The sequence below is a fragment of the Canis lupus genome, chromosome 16 (genome assembly GCF_011100685.1).
Source record: "Canis lupus familiaris isolate Mischka breed German Shepherd chromosome 16, alternate assembly UU_Cfam_GSD_1.0, whole genome shotgun sequence".
Lineage (NCBI taxonomy): Eukaryota > Metazoa > Chordata > Mammalia > Carnivora > Canidae > Canis > Canis lupus.
In genome coordinates, this window is record NC_049237.1 from 36,969,192 (window position 1) to 36,984,455 (window position 15,264).

Here is a 15,264-nt window from a genome sequence, read left to right on the forward strand (position 1 = left end):
AATAAGAGATGTGAAAATAAGAGGCAGCTGAGGGTAGACTTGGGGAGATTTCACCTCCCAGGAAGAAGTGACTTATAAGCTTGAAACTTCTTATATCCCCAGTATTGAATACTTTGTGTTATTACCTTTGTTTACCTCTAAAAACTAGAAATAGGGCACCTCGGAGCACTCAGTCAGTTAAGCAGCCAGCTCTTGGTTTTGGCTCAGGTCATGACCTCAGGGTTGTGAGATGGAGCCCTGCATCGGGCTCTCACCGGGCATGGCACCTGCTTACGATTCTCTCCCTCTCCCTCTGCTGCTCTTCTAAAATAAATAATAAATAAATAAATAAATAAATAAATAACATTAAAAAAAATAAAGCCCAGAAATATGCTTAAAACAGAAGCTTAGGGGGATCCCTGGGTGGCTCAGCAGTTGAGCACCTGCCTTCGGCCCCGGGCATTTTCCTGGAGACCCGGGATCGAGTCCCACATTCGGGCTCCCTGCATGGAGCCTGCTTCTCCCTCTGCCTGCGTCTCTGCCTCTCTCTCTGTATCTCTCATGAATGGATAAATAAAATCTTAAAAAAAAAAAAAGCTTAATTAAAGCTACAATTCACAAGTATTGTTAATTCACACATGAGATGGAATCGATTCAGTCAGATTGCCTTCTTCCTACACCTGCAGAGCCCTGAAGTAGCAGAGTGTTCACAGGGCGGAGGGGAAGGAGAGATGAGTCTCCAGCACAGAATTCTCTCTTCCTGGGGCAGGTGGGACTGGCCTCGGTCTATGGGTTGGGATGGGGCCCAAGAGTGAGGCATCTACTGCTGGCCGTTGCGGTGCCGTGTACAGACAGGTAAATCCTGAAAGTCACGTCCCCAGAGGAATGCAAGATCCGAGCCAAAACAAACATTTGACACTGGGTCAGCCATCCTAGGGGCCAAATAACAAGTAGAAACTAGGGTAAGGTGCCAAATGGGTTAGAAAAACAAACCGAAAGAGGCCAACTGCCGAGTGAGAGTATCACAGGCGGTACCCGAGGAGGCAGCTATTTGAGGCCACGCTGACTGCATTTAGAAGAACTAAAATAGCTGAACTAACACCAACCCCACCGCCCCCACCAGGCTTTCTTCTGTCAGGCTTCCCTGGATTTGCCTAGTAGAAGGCTCTGAAAAAGTCTGAAGCTTGCATTTCCAAGATGGAAGGAGGTCCCTGTTGTCACAGTGGATAAGTCACCAAGAGTGTTGTTGGGACCCAGTGTTCCGGGTGAGTTGTTGAGGTGGGCTAGGCGGTGCAGGGGTCTATGGGGCAGGGTGGGGGTGTTTGCAGAAGGAAGCTAGAGACAGAAAGCTTGAAGGGCCCAAGTGGGTTTCTGGTTTCTGAAGTGTTGGGTCTATAAGATTCTGGAGGAAACCCAGGCATCTTGCATTAAGATGCCCTTCTCTAGGGACGGACAGCTATCCATTTATGACTTTCAACCCTCCGTGTACTACAAGGTTTTCTAGAAACCTTTCTACGTGTCACAGCTCCTCCTGCCCCCAGGTACCTATCAGCTGCCAGGCCTGTTGTTATAGAATGGATGTCCTTGGGGAAGGAGTAAGGGGTTGTTACACCAAATGCCACCAAGCTGAGGTGGATGCGCTAGTTATTTTGGTTTCTGTAGAACTGTAGAAGCTTCCCACATTGCCCTTTTACCATGTCAATGTTGATTAGCTATTTGTAAAAGTCAAACATAGTAATAGGGTTTCATGAGCAACTCTCCTGAATGCTTCCCACACTCTACAGCAGACTCTCTCCAGCATCCCTGACCCCTTCCTTCCTTCCCAGGGAGCCCTAATTCTGTTCAAGTATCCACCCCCACCTGACCATGTGCCCCAGGAGAAGTCACCCCATGCTCTCAGCATGAGGCTGCCTCTGATTTGTCCGAGCATCCTTCCATTCCTTTTGACAGTTTCTGTTTCAGGAAGGAACTTATAACCAAATCTTGGCCAACAGAGCTTTAGAGGGAAGTGTGCCAGAGGTTCTGGGAATGTGTCCTCCTAAAAGAGAGCCATGGAAAGAAGCTTCTCTTCCTTAGTCTGTGATGACCTTTAATCTCATTCCTGGAATCTTGCTACTTGCGAGGCTGAAGCTTACACAAGGAGCAGAGTGGACCGAGAGAATCACAGAGAAACACAACCAGGGTTCTGATAGACCACCCCTTCTGGAAGATGATAAATCTTCTTATTGTTTAAGCTGGTTGAAGTGAGGGTTCCTGCTTATTTATGTAAATCATCCTAGTGATCCAATGATAAAAGGCAGTTGTATTTTCTCCCTGTATTACCAATGAGGAAATTGGAACTGGAAGAGATGAAGGAAATGCTTTCAAATTTGTACGGCTCCTTTGGTAGAGTCAGGATCTGAACCCAGTGTGCCCCAACTCCTAAGCCTGTTTTTCTTAATACACACAACTGGAGTTCCCAGGTGACACAGTTCATCTGACTCTCGGCCAGAAGGGTGTAGGCTGTGGACATGCATGTGGAAGGTTTTGATTCTCCAGGGAGCCCTCAATCCAGGGTGGCTGACACTTTGTCAGTGTGCCTGTCCTGGGGTTGTTCTGGTAAGGATGGTGCTTTTGGAGCCCAGGACGTTTATGGGAGAACCAAGGATTTAGGTGAGAACAAAAGAGGAGCTCACATGGAAGAATTGGATTTCTCTACATTATATAAAGACTCCTATTCATGCTTCGTGAGTCACCTTAAATGCCATTTTTCTCAGTGAGGGTTTCCTAATCCCAGGCTTGGTTGATCATTGTATTATATACTTTCATAGCGCCCTAAATGGCTTATACTTATCCCAATTATAATTAGGTAATTGTTTGATGTCTGTCTTCCCTGCAGACTGCAAATCCCATAGGCCTCTGTGCTTCCTTTTCTCTAAGCCCACCTCCACCCAGCCATTTATTTGGTTTCCAGATGTGAATGCATCTGTCCAAAGAGACAGGACACCTCCAGGGGATGGGCTGGGCCTACAGGCAATGCTGCAGGTGGCCAGGGGTTCTAGGTCCAACGCCAGGCTGCAGGAGAAGGCAGGAGGGCTGGGGCATCCATAGGGAGCACACCACTGTGAGGGAGAGTAGAAAGGACATGTAAGGAAACCAGACGTGGACTTCATCTATTTCAAGATTTTAGCTAGAAATTCATATGTAGAAAGGAGGCATTGTGCAACCTCTTTACCATCAGGACAGACAGACACACACACAGAAGGGACTGGACCTTTCTTTTATTACTACCATGAAGTTACATAAGATTTTCTGGACTGGTTTGAACACTTAACTGTCATTTATCATTTATTTCCTATTGGCAAGAATGTTAAGAGAACCCCCCAAATAACCATTACGTATGAACTTTTAGCAAAATATAATCATTCCTTGGTATTGAGGTGATTTTGTTGTTGGTGGTGGTGATTTTGGCTCTTCAAAAGCCAAGTACAGTGCCTAGAACCCAGCATGTGCTCAGTAAGTAAGTGTTCAACAGAGGAAGGAAATCGATCATTGACCGTACTTGATTTCTAGGCAGAACATAAACAGAAAGAAATGAGTTTATTTTAACAAAGTGCAGATGACTAAGGATGTTTCTACAAATGGGATTCCCCTCAACCAATATTGGCTGAAGAAGAAGGAAAAGTGCTTCAGGAACTGTAAGGCTGTCAGGAGCACAGAGGAGGTGCAGGAACCTTTCTGTCCAAGGCCGGGGAGGGGGGCCTACTGTTTCTCCGCTTCTTCATCATCGTCAGGTGTTTATTCAGCGTGTTCTCACAGTGTATGATCAGTATCCCGAGGTGTTCAGAAAGAGGTAGAACAAACAGTTTCTGTAGGAAGGAAACACCACAATCACACTGACCTTTTAAAGTCAGAATATGATCACATTAATCTGCTGCTTAATGACATCCCACTTGGGCCCTCTGCTCTGCCCTGGAGCTACCCACTGCCTTCTCCCTCACTCTGCTCCTCCTGCCATGGCCCTGCTGCACCCTGGTCCAATGCCACCCAGGGTCACCCCCACCTTCAGCCCAGGGCTTGCTGCTCTGGCTTCCTGGTGGACCCGTGTGGAGATGGGGCCCCCAGATCCCATCCCAGGGGTCCCAAAAGCCTTTAAGAGAGACACCAACAGCAAGAAGAGGCATCTATCTGGGAGTTGGAGCCCACCAGGGTGGTAATGGAAAGCTTCATGTCCTCCTCATGTCCAGAAGGCAGAAGCCCAGATTTCTGAAAAGAAAAAAAAAAAAAAATTGGACCAAGAATAGCTGCCCATTGCAGAGTTTGCTGAATTTTGTTAAAGCATCAGCAGAGCTAGCCCTGGGTGAGAACAACTAAGTGTTGAAAGTAGCTGGTATGTCACCCTGAAGACCTCTCTTGAACTGGGGCCTTGAGGATTGAAGCCAATTTTCTGCAAAGATTTTTAGAGTTCAGCTGAGATGTCTTTCTGCCCAAATCGTCCTGCAGAAATCACACCCCCATTTTCAGGGACACTGCCACGTAGCTGCAGGGTTATCAACACTATGACCCCGAGATGTGTGGCTTTGACTTCACAGGTGCTATAGAGGGTGTTTTGAAAACGTCACAGCAAAGTATTCTCCTGCAGGCCTGTGCCCACAGTCCCATGGGAGTGGACCCTCACCCTGAGCAGTGGAAGGAAACAGCAGCAGTGGTGAAGAAAAACAATCTCTTTGCATTCTTCGATATGGTCTCCCAAGGCTTTGGCAGTGGTGATGGTGACAAGGATGGGGGCTGTACACCACTTCATCGACCAGGGCATTAATGTTGGTCACCACCAATCCTGTGCCAAGAGCGTGGGCTTGTATGGTGAGCGTGTGGGAGCCTTCACTGTGGTCTGCAGAGATGCTGATGCCAGAAGGGTGGAGTCACAGTTGAAGATTTTGATCATCCCATGTATTCCAACCCTCTAATCAATGGTGCATGGATTGACTAGTCCTGACCTGTAAAAACAGTGGTTGCAGGAAGTAAAAGATGTGGCCCACTGTCATGAGCATGTGACTAATGTGACATTAGCTAATGTTAATTAGCTGAGCTCCAACCTCAAGAAAGTGGGCTCCTCCCCTAACTGGCAGCACGTCACTGACCAGATGGCATGTTTTGTTTCACAAGACCAGAGCTCAGAACCAAGGAGTTCTCCATCTACATGACAAGGGCTGGCCACATCTCTGTGGCAGGGTCACCCCGGGCAAGGTGGGCCACCCTGTCCATGCCATTGACCAGGTCACCCAGTTATTTCTCTGGTGGGAGGGAACAGACACAACCTTCCTGTCTTTGGCCTCCGCCGTTGTGAGCTTCACAAGGAGAAGGAAGGAGGGCAGCTGGTGGCGAGCAGGTCATTTCTTTGAACCCAGTACTTACACTCAAACGCTGAATGTGTTTCACAGAAAAGAACGTGTAGGGAAATAGGGTGGAGGCGGGTGTCTTATATTTTGTGGCTCAAAAACCAAAGTCCTGCTCAGCCTTTAGCTCCAGCTGTTCCAAAAGAGTTTACACGTACAAGAGAGACACAGCCTCGCCACCCAAAGCGATCGATCACACCTTTGCAACATTCTAGCAGCTTTCACGGCAGCACCCGATGGTGCTGGGGACGCCTCTGTAGATCCAGCAGGAGAGGAGCACCTACCAGAGGCCTTGTGGGCAGGCTCGTCGTCACATTTGCAGTCAGGCTCGTGTTTGTCCTCCCGTGGTCCCGCAAGCTTATCCACAGGCCTCGTTTCAGAAATCATGTTTCATGAAAACCAGCAGGTTTTCATGCCACTGCAGTGAAGAAAAGATAAGATGCCATTTCCTGTCTTATTTTTTAAAAAAAGAAGACGGTTCTTCTTTGGAGTACTTTGAGGAATTTTAATGTTCTTCTCTTTTCCCTTATCATTGCTGTTTTTTTCCTTAGGCGCAGAGAGATCTGTGACTAGCCTGGATTTTCATCCTGTTCTACCGCTTGGTTGACCATCAACCCCATCCTGTAGGGTTTACTTATTTGAAGAATGAAGAACATGATTTACAGCTCCTCCCCTCGCCTTTCTCCTCAGAGAGTTAGCAGAGGGAAGGCAACTCCACTCTTGGTGCAGCATCCTCTTCAGTGAGTGTTGTCTCCTGCCGAGATGTCGCCTGTGCCCAGCTGGACCTCTTCCTTCATTCAGTGTGGCTGCGCCGTCCCTCATCTCACCTCACGAGCGGGCGATGCAGGCCACAACCAGGAGGGTGGATATCTGGGCTTTGGTTTTAACCTTTGTCTGCTGCCAGCTGGGCGCAGGCTTCACCCTTTGGAAAGATAATTGCCATCTACTCCAATCATGTAGACTTTTTTGCAGCCTGATTTCTCTGTTAAAGTTACTGGGGATGCCTGGATGGTCTCTGCCTTTGGCTCAGGGTGTGATCCTGAGATTGTAAGATCGAGTCCCACATCGGGCTCCCCACAGGGAACCTGTTTCTCCCTCTGCCTATGTCTCTGCCTCTCTCTCTGTGTCTCTCATGAATAAATAAAATCTTGGGAAAAAGAAAAATAATAAAGTTACTGTAGGAGTGGCTCGGTGGCTCAGCCCTGCTTTGGGCTCAGGTCATGATCCTGGGGTCCTGGATCTAGCCCCACATTGGGGCTCCTGCATCTCCCTTCACCCACCCCGTTCATGCTCTCTCTCTCTCTTTCTCTCTCTCTCATTTTCTCTCATAAATAAATAAAGTAAGTAAGTAAGTAAGTTACTATAGACCTGGGGGAAAAAAGCATCTTGCTTCCCAGAGGATAAAGAGAACAATCTTCCAGCCTATGTGCTCTACCTAAGTCACCAGGCTTTTCTCAAGGCTCTGTCTGCCCAGATCTCTGCCTTTCAACCTTACCAGTCTTTGCATCAAAGGATGGAATGCTTATTCTCCTGTCCTGTCCACACATTTCTGTCTTCCTGAGGTGACCTCACTGTCCCTTTTACCTAGCTAATGCCCACTCAGCCTTCAGAGGTCAGATCAAACTTCATTTATTCAGAAAGAACCTTCCTGAAGCCCCTGGAATGGGTCCAGTTGCCCTGCCATCTTTTCTCATGCAAGCTCGATGCTCCTTTAAAACTACTGATCCAAAGAGTAATTAAGTAAATGGACAATTGTAGGTTTAACATTCATCTCTCCTCTAGAACTCAGACTTGAGGAAAACAAGCATGTCTCTCTTATCCTTCTGAATTCCCAGGTCCTAAAATATGTGTTGTATGTTTTTGTTGAGGGAATGAATGAATGAATGAATGAATGTCAAGGACAGTTATGCCCTTATACTCTCCTACTCAGGTTTCTGTTGTGGGCTTTGCATACTCCATCCATCCTATAAAAGTCCAAGGTGTTCAGGGTTCTGTTTCCGAACCTTTATTTTTCTCTTTTTACTTTACCTTCCAGGGAGATCCCGAAGCAGCAGGTGCCATGTTTATGTTCATGATTCCGCCAAGACCTCTCTGTAGAATCCTCCACCCTCAGAACAACCGCCTCCCAGACATCCTCACATTGACCTCGTACAGGTATCCGCATTTCAATTTTGATGCAAGCCCCTTTGTAAAAAGCCTTGTCTGGTTACTGTCATAATTTCACATCTTACTCCCTCCCTCACCTTTCTCAACAACCAGCAACTCCTGAATGCAGGCCTCTCTTCTTGACGGCTGGGTCTTTGCACAACTGGATTCAAACATATGAGAAAGAGTTTAGGGAAAGATGGAATGGGGGCTTTTCATGGGGGAGTCACACGAGGTAATTATTCCAGGAAGCTTTATTTCACTTACTCTGTTACTGTATTACATTTCCACCAGTGACTCAGATGACAAAACAGCGTGAAATATTCATGAAGTTTGTGGAAGATATATTCGCAAGCTTTTGATTCAAGGGAAATTTAGCACTTTGGAAAGGTAGCAGAAGCAGAATACAATTAAATCAGAGGAAAAGCAGAGGACTGCAGAAAGGGGAGAAATTCAAGATGGAAAAAGGAACATTTGCTGTAAGTGAACTTGGCTATCAAACATCAAGAACAAGAGAATGGAATCCTAGTAGACAGTGGATTTAAATTAGCACTCTAGTACCACACTTTCAAAGCTAATTTGCTTCTAATTGTAGAGACTCTATAAGGTGCATAAGGAGGAGAAACCAATTGGTGGAGTGGAAAGATCGCTGGTCCAAGAGTCTAAAGACAGACACTCAAGTCATGGCTCTTCCATATGATAAAATTTCAGTAGAATCGGAAGTCATTAGACTTGGCTGAAAGCTGAGAGGTCATTCAATCCAGACTTGTCACCAAAAGGCAAGGAAATGGAGCCCACGTATGTGAGGGGCCCCCAAAGCCACACCACAGGAAGTGGCAGAGAGAGCGTTCTGACCCCGTTGTCCCCCCAACCTGGCTACTTTACTGGCTTCTTGCTCAAAAACAGGAGATGCTGTTTCTCCACAAGCCTTTAAATATGCAATGTCAGTGGAAATATAGTTAAAAGGAGCAGTCACTGGCTGCCCTCATTTATGAAGCAATGCTGATCAAATTAAAAATAGCAATTATCATCAAAATAAACCATTTGACTTCCTCCACTTCTCCAGAGCAGTTGGAGAGACTAGAAAAGACCTGAAACAGAGCCAGAAAACCGAGGCACGGATGGTGGTGTACCAAGCTCTGAGGAATAGTTAGGGACACTTATTTTCTCCAACGACTCTTTATTAAGCATGTATTAAGGCACTCAGACAGGTGCTGCAGGGATTCGGAAAAGACACACCTCAAACTGAACACCAATAAAAAATAAATTTATAAAAAGAAAAAAAAAAAGACACACCTCAATGGAGCCTCCCAGCGAGCAAGAGGAGGTGGCCAGGACATTCACTAAGGTGACTTACCTGTGGCAGAAATAGGTTCCAGGCCCAATGGGTCCCCAAGGAAGGAAGGGCAACGTCTCCTTTGGGAGAGCCACGCACAGCAGTCATGTTAGATCAGAACTATGTGGAGAAGCTCTTTAAGAGCGAACACCCTGAATGGTGCTCAAAATGGGGAGAGAGAATGAGCTTACCTTGCTGTAGCATCAAAAGAGGTAAAGTGTCTTTACATTGAAAGTTACTCCAAAAATTATTTGCTGTAGATGCTGTTGAATCTTTTTGCTTTAATTTTTTTTAAAGATTTTATTTATTTATTCATGAGAGTCACACAGAGATGCAGAGACATAAGCAGAGGGAGAAGTAGGCTCCCTATGGGGAGCCCAATGCAAGACTCGATCCCAGGACCCCAGGATCACTCCCTGAGCTGAAGACCGACCCTCAACCACTGAGCCACCCAGGCGTCCCTGAATCTTTTTTCTTAAAAATTTTTAAAAAAAGGTTATGATTTGACTGAGATGGCTTAACTATGTTAACTAAGGTTTTCAAGACTCATTCAACTCATAAAATGCTATTTTTACAAAAACACAATTACTTTAAAAATTGACTCGAAGCGTGAGCACTTAAACACTCTAAGAGCAGACAATTAGTGCTTGTAAAACAGTGAATCATACTCCACGGAGTCTCCCAAAGACTGTGCTTTATAGTTACCTCCGGAAACTCTGATACTTAAACTTGGAACTTGCGAGCCTTCACAAATGGGAGCAGAACTATTTTTAGAGCAAAAACATAACCAGCAGAGGGCAGTAACAATTACGTACCATCATTTTACTCTGAATGTAGCAAAACTATGAAGTTTTGCCCCTGGCATTAGCCATTAGCCCAGTGTGTGTTTGTTATATTTATATTTAGTACGTAGGGACTTTTATCAGCACTCTTTATTCGATTACCTCCAACAAAAGCAAAAACAATAAGGTTGTTAAAATGCTCGTTTGAAAAAGCACACGATCACAATGGAAACAACCACAGAAACAATAGATAACTTGCAAGAAAATCACATGCACAGAAGACATTAACTCAACATCGCATAGAACAATTTAGTATCGCAAAGAATGTGTTGAAAGAGCTACTCTAATCAGTCAGGAACATTTAGCAAAAGATTGGGAGGAAAAATTACCAAAGTGAAAAAAATGGGAGTGGGGAGAGCTTGGCAGGCTTAAGAAAAACGCTGGTAGGCCACCCAGCATTTCAACATGGTGAAAGTAGCAAGCCACTATGGCTTGGTGACAAGTCATGGTGACAAGCCATAGATGTCCAGGCCTCTTCGGATCTGCACACTATGGTGTTGTGTCCAATGCACATGGAGCAGCTGCAAATTTCTGCAAGAAGACTCAGTCCTGCACAGGGGTACAAGGCTTAGTGAGGGAACGAGGACTGGACTCCGCTCCCTTTTGCCACCTCTGCTGGGTGACCAACCTGCATAAACAAATTGCTGGGAAACTCCAGAGCATGTGCCAGTCGTCCTGGGGAGGGGATGTCTGCGCAGCAGATTTCCCTTACGTTTGGAATTGACCTAATTTGGAAATAGGTGTCGAGTTATAGGTGTCAGAAGTTGTACTACGGAAGGTTTCAGTAGTATAGGCCACCCCTAAATATGCCACTTTGGTGTATGAATTCTTTGGAGCGGGTACCTGGGTGGCTCAGTGGCTTGGCTCAGGTCGTGATCCTGGGGTTCTGGGATCGAATACTGCATCAGGTTCCCTGCAGGGAGGCTGCTTCTCCCTCTGCTTCTGTCTCTGCCTCTCTCTCTGTGTCTCTCGTGAATAAATAAATAAAATCTTTTTTTAAAAAAATAATTATTTGGAGCTGAAGGCACTGAAAACCAGCAGGGCCAAGAAAGATACCCTGACTTCCTCTTTGCTTCCTGAAAGCAAGATAAAAACTCCCCTATGAGAGTTGTCCTCTCTGTATCAGGAGGAAAGAAACATTCTTATCGCCAGGGACGAGGAATGAGGCCGAAGAGGATTCTGTACACACAGATTGTGTTAAACAATTCTTTTCTTCCTTTAGCTTCTCCATGTCACTTAGTTACTTTTTCATAATTGCCTGTCTTTGTTCACTTGGCATAAAAGAATTTATATTTTGACACTTTTTTGAGTCTTTGTTTTTTGGGGGGTTTTGTTTGTTTTTTGTGGAGACTTCCATGTCCATGGAAAAAGAAACGCTTGTGTTTTTCTCCTGTTCATCAATCTTATGTTTATTTATGTTTATTTAATTGTTGGGCCCAGCCAGAGACCCCAAAAAGTTAGAGGTTATGTTGTGCTTCCTTTATATTAGTAAGGAGGAAAAGATGCTGATTTTAAAGGTCTTAAAAGAATAATTTGTTCAGCTACATGCTGAGAACACATTGGAGGACCACAGCCATAAATTTCTTTTAGCCATTAGAACCTACAGAAGGAAAAAAAAATGGTTTTCAGGGTGTGTTTGGTTGTATGCAAATATGGCCCCCAACATTCTCACCTTTGACACTTGCCCTTGCTGCTTCCAAGCGAGTGAAGCCCTGGAACCTATTTCCTCTCCCCTTGAATCCAGACTGGCCTCGCAACTTATTTTATTTAACTTCTGTCCTTGTCAGAATGCAACAGAAATGACATCCTGGGACTTCTGAGCCCAGGATTACAAGGTTGGCAGCTTCAGCTCTCTCTCCAGGGAGCCAGCTGCTGGGTAAAAAGTCCAACTACACTGAGATCGATGAGCTGTAGAGCAGCCCAAGCTAGCAGCGTGGAAAGAGCGTGGGGAGGAAAACCAAGACACACCTGGCTGGGGCCCCAGCCCATCAGCCCACTGAACCCAGACACGCAAGCAAGCCCAGGGACAGCCAGGAAAACCACCAGCCAAACCCTGCATTTTGTTTTAAGCCTGGAAGTTTTGGGGTCATTCATTTCACAAAGCCCAGCTAGGTCATAAAAGCAGAGGAGCTTCTATAATAACAGGTGTGAGAATACAACAAAAACAGATGCCCCCATGGGATTTCATGGAAAGTAAAGTGAGGGATTGGTCAGCAAAAAATCCAAGTATGAGGTAACAAAGGTAACAAGAAAAAATTGCTAGTAGAATTTCTGAAAATGGAATGGGCTATGCTTTGTCCCTGGAGGGACAAGACAGATGACCACGGATACAGGCTGTTGGAAGGGATTCCCATAAGGTGTAGGACACTAGCATAGGTCAGTGGTTTTCAAACTGCTTCAGTGATGGAACGCTAATATACAAAATTAATAAAATACTATGTTAGTAGTAAATTATTTTTAAGTTTAAAGCATAATTTCACTTATTAAAAGGGCCATCCATGAGATCAATAAATGCATTCAAATTAAAACAAAGCGTAGGGCACTTGGGTGGCTCAGCCAGTTAAGCATCTGCCTTTAGCTCAGGTCATGATCCCAGAGTCCTGGAATCGGGCCCCACACCAAGCTCCCCCCTGCTCAGTGGGGGAGTCTGCTTCTCCCTCTCTCTCTGCCTGCAGCTCCCCCTCTTATACACCCTGTCTGTGTCAAATAAATAAATAAATCCTTAAAAAAATAGACTGTAATGGCAGCTATATTTATTTCCTCACTATCCATTTCATTTCTATATTTTGTTTTGAATGTACCATATCTAAAAAATTCTAATTATCCTAGAAGTACGCTGAGAGGAACTCAAGTTCAGGGATTTTGCCCCAAAGTGTAGGAAAACATCCAGGACATGGTAGGTGTTCAATGAATACTTCCTTAATGTGTGAAGAAGGAGTGAATAATGATTTTGTTCAACCTCAGCTGACGATACTTATTCCAAGCAGCAAATGACCATTGGATGGGGGTACCTATTTTGTGGAGGGATGGCACCGGTGTTCCCAAATGGAGGCTACAGATTCCATACACTGTGCTTGGTTTCAGCCTTTGACTGGAACAAGTATGGATACAGAATGGCTCGGGGGGCACTGTAGCTGACTTGATATTTTTAGCCACAGCTATTTTTACTGAGGCTGTTCTATCCACAGATGTAGCATCTTGTGATGAAAATGGCTCCACTTAATAATGTTTTTCTCCCCTTCCCCTGCCACTTGCCAAGACCAAGGTGGCTGAAGCAGACACGGGCAAAGGGAAGAAGGAAATGCAAGAGACAGCACCTGCAAGCACAATGACCTCGAGGACATTGGTAAGAGGAGGTCCTTCTGGGCAAAGTCAAAGGTTCAGTTGTCTTGGAGGAGGTTTTCTGGAATCTCTTGCTTTGTCAATCTTTCTGCTCTCCCTTGGTCCTCCAGAGCAGTGTATACATTCTCTCTCTTAAATGCCACTTGTCACTTTGCATGGCAACTAGGAGTTTCTGTCTGCATTGTCACATGTGCCCTGAGCTCCTCAAGGGAGGGAACTCTGTTGTGGACAACCCCCGTCCCTAGCTTGGTGGGTATAAAAGAAATGCTTGCCCAAAGTATTCCCAACAGTACTCTTTTTCTTGCTATCGATCCATGGTTTTCAAAAGGAATCCTATTTCGGATCGCACCTTAATATCAAAGTGTTTTGAGCCACCTGCGTGGCTCAGTGGTTGAGCATCTGCCTTTGGCTCAAGGTGTGATCCTGGGGTCCTGGGATCGAGTCCACCAACAGGCTCCCTGCAGGGAGCCTGCTTCTCCCTCTGCCTGTGCCTCTGCCTCTCTCTCTCTATCTGTATCTTTCATGAATAAATAAATCTTTTTAAAAAAAATCAAAGCATTTTAAACTCAAATGTAGCAGCAGAGCTCTTAAAATTTGCATAAATATTTACCTGTGATTCGTTAAGTGTTTTTTCTTTTGAAGGTTTTTCCTTTTCCTTGCTGATGTTTGGTCTCTGGAAACATGTAAAGGCATGTACAATTTTTGTTTGATTGATGTAGTTTTTACAAATTAAATGTTCATACAAAACTAGGACCTCTCTCTTTAGATTTTAAGCATGAGATCTTTGCACACCCCACTGGGGTTCCTCTCTGAAGGCTCCTCACTGCCCCAACCAAGGCTGCAGGTGCCACCGTGGTCCCTGTCCTCTGGCAACTTCCACGGACAGGTTCAATCACATCCTTCCTTCTTCCTCTTCCCTCCAGAGGATCACATCCCCCTAATTTAGCTGCCCAACTCTGTCAATACTCTTGTAAGACACTCTTTTCTCTAATTGTTCTATCTTGTTCTATGCCACCCTGGCAGACAAGAAATTCTCTCTACTGCCATCTCTGAGAGTGAAAGAAAAACATCTGTGGTAAGAAAAGGCATGTATTTTCTCCAGCAATTATATGATGATAAATAGTGCCACCAATCTTTAAAATCCAGAAATGTCTTCGGAATCAGATTAGTCTTTATCCACCTCCTCAGCCTCACGACAGGAAAGCAACTCCTCTTCAGCTGCCAACGGAGTTCACACTTTAAAAACAAAATCACTCAATAGTTTCTTTCATTTTCATTTTTAAAAAAATTCCTGACAATCCGGTGGTATTTTTCTTACCAGTTTTGTTTGTCAATATCTAGCGCTTTTACATAGTAGATAAAGAGACCACCGGTCTCAAAGACCAGCCTGCAAATTCTTAAAACATTGCTTCCATAGAGAACTGGGTGCTGAGGTCCAGAAAACCAATTGAAAGCACACTCTTGGAACACGATGTTTGCGATGTGGGCAACAGTCCACAGTTATTAGTCTTTGTATTCAGAAAAATTGGTTGTGTTGCTAATTCCTAACTTCTTGTGTGGCCATTTCCTATGGGTAATTTACTCTCTCTGGTTTAGCCTCCTTACTTTATGGGATAGGTTTTTTTTGTAGAATTTTAAAACAATTTTTTCTACATTCAGCAGTCTTTTCCCTCAGTTACATACACATGTACAATAATCACATCAAAAGAGTCAGGAATCTGGAATATTGAACTGTATTAGACATCTATTTTTTTCTGTCATACATTATTCAGAAAAAAGAAGTCACAGACATAAAGCAAATTCCTTTCTATTCTACTCTAGACTGGATTTTTGGTATTCAGTATTTCAAAGTACTGTGCTTATTTACATTACTTTATGCTTAATTTTATGTAATTCTATAATTTTTATTATGTAATGTGTACATTTGTAGACATAATCATATAGGTACTTGACTATATATCTTATTTTTATTTGTAATTTTCTCTTCTGTGTTATAAATAGGGAGAGCTAATAAAATTACAGATGAAAAAATACATTTATGAAAGTGTATGCCACTCTGTTGAGAGAGGCTGGAGAGGAAGGTCCCACAAAGCAAGGCTAGATTGTTGGTCCCACAAAGTCTGAGGTGGGTGCCTGTAGCACAAATTCTAAGGTGCCCTGCTGGAAGGCAAGTACTAGAAGTGTTGTCCTGGAAGGTAAGCTGAGATGAAAGCTGGGAAAGCAGATCTAAGCCACACTGCCCATG

At 44.6% G+C, this 15,264-nt stretch overlaps 1 pseudogene; it reads left to right on the top strand.

Annotated features, from left to right (window-relative positions):
- Nucleotides 1-3,726: 3,726 nt before the first annotated feature.
- On the top strand, nt 3,727-4,925 carry LOC100687460 (annotated as a pseudogene).
- The last annotated feature ends 10,339 nt before the right edge of the window (nt 4,926-15,264 follow it).